At 46.5% G+C, this 8,181-nt stretch overlaps 1 non-coding gene across 1 annotated transcript; it reads left to right on the forward strand.

Annotated features, from left to right (window-relative positions):
- The first annotated feature begins 8,109 nt into the window (after positions 1 to 8,109).
- Positions 8,110 to 8,181, forward strand: trnaw-cca (transfer RNA tryptophan (anticodon CCA)). Its single transcript has one exon. It is a non-coding gene; the product is annotated as a tRNA-Trp (tRNA).

An 8,181-nucleotide genomic window follows, 5' to 3' on the forward strand; every position in this document is an offset into this window, starting at 1 on the left:
GGAGTATTGTATGCAATTCTGGTACCAGTGATCCCACCCTGACACACCATAAACCAGAGATAGTGACTGATATTGACTCTGATACAAAATCAAATCATTAAATCGCCAATGTGCCAATATGGGCCAATCATTGGCAGGTGGGACCTGTTTACTTTCAGAACACCGCCAGCATAGACTGGTTCGACTGAGTGGTCTGTTTCTGTGCTGTATGACTCTGTAACTGTTCTGTACTGGTTTTAAAACCATTTTCTTGCCTTCTCCCATAACTTCTTTGTTCTTCAAAGTCACATGAACTCAGCCTTGAATACATTCATTAACCGACCTAATTGCAGGAAGACATCCCCACTTCTGAACTCAATTCCTCTCGCTGATATACCACTTGCTTTGCTCATTGCTTGCTGCACTTTCTGACAACTGGCAGTGACTGGTGTAGAAGGACACTGAGGGCCCTTTGTCTATCCACACATCAATCCTGATGAAGGGCTCGTGCCCGAAACGTCGACTTTCTTCCTCCTCAGTTGCTGCCTGACCTACTGTGGTTTTCCAGCGCCACAATATTCGACTCTGATCTCCAGCATCTCTTTTCGCCACATCTCAACATATCACCACTTAGACAATGCACCTCCTTTCTGCTTTTTTTACACTGCAAAGGCTAGAACTTCACATTGTGGGACTGCATTTTCCATGTGTTTGCAAGTTGACACACAGACCGGGATCAACTTTTCCAGAGTCTGGCCCCTCCTTCGGTTCACTCTTGAACCCCAGAATGAAAACGTGGTGAGAAAAACACTGTTGTACTCACAAATGTTAGACAGAGGAAGGAAGTTACAGTCTGGGGTGAAGTTTAACCTTATGCAGAGAGAAAAGAGCAGCAGCAACTTCAGAGCTCATGGTCCGTCCAACCTCCGCATTTCCACAATGGCCGGCTCTGATTGGCAGGAGGACAAGACTCCTTCCGGTCCTCCAAGGTTCTACACTGCTCCATGGAAAGGAGCTCGCGCGCTCCCAAGAGTATGCGCAGTACTTGCTGACACTGGCGGTCATGCGCAGTGCTTGGTGACACCGTGGAACATGCTCAGTGTGCAGGAATTTGTTTCAAATTTTAAAGTTAAAAATCACAAAGCACTTGGTGATAGTCCAACAGACTTATTTGGAAGCACTAGCTTTCGGAGCCCTGCTCCTTCATCAGCTGATTGTAGAGTATAACATCGTAAGACACAGAATTTATGATCTTACGATCTTATATTCCACAACCACCTGGTGAGGTAGCAGTGCTCCGAAAGCTAGTGCTTCCAGACAAGCCTATTGGACTGTAACCTGGTGTTGTGTGATTTCGAACTTCGTACACCCCAGTCCAACACGGGCACCTCCCGATCATGACAAATATTAAGCGTCCAAATGCGAATACGAGAGAAAAATGCCGAAGTTATTTTATTTTGCCGATTTTTTCCCTGTGCCTCGACATTTTATTTCTTTTGCATTTTGTCTGGCTGCTCAACGTTTCTGTCTTTTCCCCAGGATAGAGGTATTCCAAAACTAGAGGGTAAAGGTTCAGGGTGTGGGGGAAAGATTTTAAAAGATCTAAAAGACTAGGAATAGAACATTCACCCCTTACTGGGCGGAAGTGAGGACTGAAGATGCTGGAGATGAGGGTCAAGAATGTGGTGCTGGAAACGCACAGCAGGTCAGGGAGCATACGAGAAGCAGGAGACTCGACGTTTCGGGCAAAACCCTTCGTCAGGAAATAGCCATGGGGAACTGCAGGGCTGTGGCATAATCGAGTGAGTCTCAGTGGGATGCTGTTGGGAATGTCGGTGTGAATGGCCTGTCGGGATGATATGGTTCCACTGCCTTAGCCACGCGTATATTGAGAAATGTGGGAGGAGTGGGTTCCAGTTCGTGGGACACTGACACCAGTCCTGGAGAAGGTGGCATTTGTGCTGTCTCTCTCTTCACATTCTGCCCCTTGTCCATTTTCTCCCCATCCACTGCCCACTGCCCATTCTCTCTCCTCACACTGCACCATCTATTCTCTCCCCCAACCCTCTGAACCCCTGTCCATTTCCCTCCCTTCTCCACCACCACCAGCGACCCCTTCACCCCCCCACCCTCACAATCGTCCTTTCTCGTGCCTCAGCCCTCTTTGATCGCTGTATGAAGTCTTTCTCAGGGAAGAGAGAGAATGGATGGTGATGACTTTACCTGGGAAACACGGCATGTGAGAAATAGCTGATTTTTAAAATTGAGAATAACTCAAACCATATATTCAGAAACTTCGTTACAGTCGGGAAGAATTTTATTTTTTTCAAACAAAAAGCTGCAGAAATCTTTCTGAAACTTCCATTGATGTATGTGCAGTTAGGCCACAACAAAGGACAGGCTGTAAGGAGTGAATGAGTGAATGAAAGACAAGTCCAACCTTGCCCTCGAGGAGAAAGTGAAAAATGCAGATGCTGGCGATCAGAGTCGAGAGTGTGGTGTTGGAAAAGCACAGGTCCGGCAGCATCCAAGGAGCAGGAGAATCGACGTTTCGTGCATAAGCGCTTGGCACTCGGCCACCGCTCCTTCAACCCCCCTGTGATGGCGCGTGAACTCACTGGTGCCTCTGCAGGTGGGAGGAGCAGGTGAATCCCTTCCGGCACATGCAGCAGGTGAATGGCCTCTCTCCAGGGTGGAGCCGCTGGTGGGTCAGCAGTGCAGCTGACTGAGTGAAACCACTCCCGCACATGGAACACGTGAATGGCTTCTCTCCCTTGTGGACTCACTCGTGCGTCTGCAGATGGCTGATCCAACTGAAGCCCTTCCGACACACTGAGCAGGTGAATGGCCTCTCCCGGTGTGAATGCGTCTGTGGGTTTCCAGCAGGGATGGGGAAGGGAATCCTTTCCCAAAGACCCCACATTTCCAAGGTTTCTCCTTTGGAGGGAGCTTTCCTTGTGTTTCTCTGGGATTGAAATTACAAACAGAACGGGTACATAGCGTTTCCCACCTTGAGGGGTGAGACTTTGATTCCTCCAAGCAGAGTAAATGGTTTGAAGCACTTTTCACAGTCAGCGCACTGAATCTCCATCACTCGGTGTCTCAGTATTCTTCCTGCCACAGGACTGTCCACAATCTCTCAAACAAACAAAAGCAAACATGCCTTCTTGATTGGAATGGCTGCTGATATTCAAGTCCCAATGAATCAAGTGGCTCTGTCAGAAGTTGATGTATCATTTGCTATAAGATTTCTTTCTGCACGTCTTCCTACAAAGAAAAATCACAAAATAAGTGATCACTGTCAGTACAGTTAATGAACATAACATTGATGGCAATTCCTGTAGATTGCGAGATGTCTGCTGATCACATATTAGCCAGGCCACAGAAACCTGAAAACCCTCATGCAGCCAGATAGGATTAGCTGTGCATGGAGGAAAACTTCTTTTCAGTGACAATAACATGGAACAAACTGCCTACAAAGATGCTAGAAATGGAGCTGAATCAAGGATATGAAAATGAAATGTTAATGCTGCTTGAGAAAAGAAAGGCAGTAAAATTGCTGAATGACTTCCTGCTGACCTATTAAATAAAATAATTATGACAAAAAAAGGACGTAACTCCATTACTACATAAGAAGGTGAATAATAATTACAAAGAAACTTTGACAACAGCCAACAATATCAGATATACACCATATAGAACAAAGAAAGCTTACAGCCCAGGAACAGGCCCTTCAAGCCTGAGCCGATCCAAATGTACATTCTGAACCTGTCGGTCAATTCCGAAGCATCTGTATCCCTCTACTCCCGAACCCACTCATGCATTTATTCAGACGCATCTTAAATGAATCTACCATGCCTGCCTCTACTACGTCTGCTGGCAACGCGTTCCAAACACCCATCACCCCCTCTGTGAAGGAAAGCACGTATTCTCTTTGAATATCTCGTTAAATGAAGCTGCTATTTGAGAGTATTGACTGGCCGTTTTTGCACAAGGCAGTGTAAGAAACAAGGGCTCGTCCGGGATTTGAACCCGGACCAGAAGGCCCGAAGCGAAAATCATGCCCCTAGACCAACGAGCCACAGGCCCCCAAGCTGCCTTCATTTTTTGAGCAATGTGCCAATCCCTTAAATGCTGTTCAGTTCCTTGAGAATCTAACCTTTTAGTTGTGAACATGAGGAAAGGAGCAATCCTTTTCTAGGGTGCAAACTGCATACGTGCCAAACTGAGGAAATACACAAGGAAAATAGCTTTAAGAGAGATAGAAAGTATTTGAGCACCTTTGGAGTGTCTGCTCCCTCCCTGGATTCACTCCAGTTGCTACAAGTGAACAGTGTTTCACCCATCCCTACCTCCCCTTCCCCTCGCTGCTGGAGGATTGTATATGGAAAGGGGGAGACATTGCTTGGCTCCCAGATGTTGCCCAGAGGGAGGGGGTTTCACTCTGAAACTGACAGGGCTGCATCCGTATTGTGACGTCAAAAATGGAGGGCGGGCCGGACAGCTGTCCTGCAGTTGAGGCACGTGTGGAGGGGAGGACACTTTGCAAATCCCACTCTCCTCCAAGTCAATGCAGTTTGAGTTCAAGCAAAGCAAGGGGTTTAAATATACTTTAGAAAACCTCTTTTGTGCCGTGGGAAAACTCCGGCCACGGGAAATGCAGTATTACAGATTCATAGTAATCTTCCTACCCTCCAACCTCCAACCCTGGCAACATCCTTGTAAATCTTTTCTGCACCTTTTCTAGTTTCACAACATCTTTCCGATAGGAAGCAGACCAAAGTTACATGCAATATTCCAAACGTGGCCTGACCAATGTTCTGTACAGTGGCAACATGAGCTCCCAACATCTATCCTCGATGGTCTGACCAACAAAGGAAAGCACACCAAACGCCTTCTTTGCTATCCAATCTGCCTGCGTCTCTACTTTTAAGGAACTATCAACCTGAACTCCAAGGTCTCTTTGTTCAGCAACACTTCCAAGGAAATTACCATTAAGTGTAAAAGTCCTGCTCTGATTTGTTTTTCCAAAATGCAGCACCTTATTTTTATCTACATTAACCTCCAACTGCCATTCCTCAGCCCATTGGCCCATCTGATCAAGGTCCCGTTGTGATCTGAGGTAACCTTCTTTACTGTCCACTACGCCTCCAATTTTGGTGTCATCTACAAACTTGCTAACTATACCTCCTCCGTTTACATACAAATCATTTATATAAATTACAAAAAGTAGCGGACCCAGCATCAATCCTGGTGACACACCATTGGTCACAGGCCTTCAGTCTGAAAAGCAACCCTCCATCACCACCCTCTGTCTTCTGCCTTCGAGCCAGTTCTATATCCAAATGGCTAGTTGTCCCTGCATGCCATGAGATTAAACCTTGCTCACCAGTCTCCCATGAGGAACCTTGATGAACGTCTCCCTGAAGTCCATATAGATCACGACCATCGCTCTGCCCTCATCAATCCACTTTGTTACTTCTTCAAAAAACTCAATCATGTTCATGAGACATGATTTCCCAAGCATAAAGGCATGCTGACTATCCCTAATCAATTCTTGCCTTTCCAAATACATGTAAATCCTGTCTCTTAGGATTCTCTCCAAAAACCTGCCCATCACGGATCTCAGGTTCACTGGTCTATAGTTCCCTGGCTTTTCCTTACCACCTTTCTTAAATAGTGACAACACGTTAGCCACCCTCTAGCCTTCCGGCACCTCACCTGTGACTATTAATGATACAAATATCTCAGTAAGAGGCCCAGCAATCACTTCCCCAGTTTCCCATAGAGTTCTAGGGTACTCCTGATCAGGTCCTTGGGATTTATCCACTTTTATGCATATCAAGATATCCAGCAATTTCTCATCTGTAATATGGGCATTTTTTCAACATGTCACCATCTACTTTCTCACATTCTATATCTTGCATGCCCTTCTCCACAGTAAACACTGATGCACAATATCCGTTCAGTATCCCGTACCCCCCAACCCATCTACTGCAGCTCCACACAAAGGCCGCCTTGCTGATCTTTGAGGGGCCCTATTCTCTCCCTTGTTATCCTTTTGTCCTTAATGTATTTATAAAAACCCTTTGGGTTATCCATGACTCTATTTGCCAAAGCTATCTCATGTCCCCTTTTTGCCCTCATGATTTTCCTCTTAAGTATGCCCTTACTGCCTTTATACTCTAAGGATTCACTCGATCTCTCTGCCGATACCTGATATATGCATCCTTCTTTATCTTAACCAAAATCTAATTTTCTCTAGTCATCCAGCACTCCCCAACCTACCAGGCTTTCCTTTCACCCTTATAGGAATATACTCTAAATCAGACAATCACCTGATGAAGGAGCGTCGCTCCGAAAGCTAGTGTGCTTGCAAGTAAGCCTGTTGGACTATAACCTGGTGTTGTGTGATTTTTAACTTTGTACACCCCAGTCCAACACCGGCATCTCCAAATCAGGAATATACTGTGTCTGGACTCTTGTTATCTCATATTTGAAGGCTTCCCATTTTCCAGCAGTCCTTTAACCTGCGAACATCTGCCCCCAATCAGCTTTTGAAAGATCTTGCCTAATACCTGAGCCTTCCTCCAATTTAGAACTTCAATTTTTAGATCTGATATATTATTTTCAATCACTATTCTAATGTTAATAGAATTGTGGTTGCTGGCCCTTAGGTTTTGCACCCTCGCCAGTATGTACATCCATATTGTGAATTAGAAAATGTCCTTGTACACACTTAACAAATTCCTCTCTTTGGCAGATAGGTAAATGGGCGGGAGTTAAACCTTGGGTCCACTCTTCCTTCATTCCCATCAACCCTAACCCCTTCCCACCCCAATAGTCCAACGGCACTTTCCCCTGCAACTGCCGAATGTGTGACACCAGCCCATTTACCTGCTCCCTCCTCACTATCCAAGGGCCCAAACTTACCTTCCAGGTGAAGCAGCACTTTACTTGCACTTCCCACAACCCAGTCTACTGCATTTGCTGCTCGTAATGTGGTCTCATCTACATTGGGGAAAACGAAGCATAAACTGGGTGACTGACTGTGTGGAGTTTGCACGTTCTCCCCGTGTCTGCGTGGGTTTCCTCCGGGTGCTCCGGTTTCCTCCCACAGTCCAAAGATGTGCAGGACCAGGTGAATTGGCCATACTAAATTGCCCGTAGTGTTAGGTAAGGGGTAAATGTAGGGGTATGGGTGGGTTTCGCTTCGGCGGATCGGTGTGGACTTGTTGGGTCGAAGGGCCTGTTTCCACACTGTAATGTAATCTAATCTAATAATCTAATCTAAAAACATGTACGTTCTGCCTGCAAAAAAGACCCTGAGCTTCCAGTTGCCTGCCAATTCCACACCCCACCCTGTTCCCTGGCCAACATCTCTGTCTCAGGTTTGCTGTAGTGTTCCAGCGAAGCTCAGCACCAGCAGAACGAAGAGCACCGAATATTACACTTGGGGACCATATATCCCTCTGGTCCCAATATCGAATTCAATAAGTATAGGGCCTGAAATCCATAGCATCCTCGTCGCTTCCACACACAATATCTCCTGCATATCAACCAACGTTTTCCCAATCACCATCAGTTCTGTGGAAGGGTCACCGGCAACTCCTGTTTTTTGTTTCTGATATACAGCATTCACAGTTCTTTCTCCTTTTTATTGAGGTAGAGTTGGAAATTGTTTCGAGAGACAGAAGGAGAGGAGGAAGAGACAGAACAGCGGCACGGCGCTGCGTGTGCGCAGCGGAACAGCGTATGGGCGGCACGGTGGCCCAGTGGTTAGCCGCCTAGGGCGACTGACTGTGTGGAGTTTGCACGTTCTCCCCGTGTCTGCGTGGGTTTCCTCCGGGTGCTCCGGTTTCCTCCCACAGTCCAAAAATTTGCAGGGCGAGGTGAAGTGGCCATACTAAATTGCCCGTAGTGTTAGGTAAGGGGTAAATGTAGGGGTATGGGTGGGTTGCGCTTCGGCGGGTCGGTGTGGACTTGTTGGGCCGAAGGGCCTGTTTCCACACTGTAAGTAATCTAATGTAAACAGACATGAACTGTTGATCTCCGTTGTTTCTCATAACGTAAAATCATTGCAGTGCGATCACTTCCCTTAATCATGAATTGAGGCCGTTAGATCCGCATGAGCTTGTGGCGCAACGGTAGCTCGTCTGACTCCAGATCAGAAGGTTGCGTGTTCAAATCACGTCAGGCTCA

Source organism: Chiloscyllium plagiosum, unplaced genomic scaffold (assembly GCF_037043375.1).
Source record: "Chiloscyllium plagiosum isolate Xiang-an unplaced genomic scaffold, Cpla_swu_hap1 HiC_scaffold_27, whole genome shotgun sequence".
NCBI lineage: Eukaryota > Metazoa > Chordata > Chondrichthyes > Orectolobiformes > Hemiscylliidae > Chiloscyllium > Chiloscyllium plagiosum.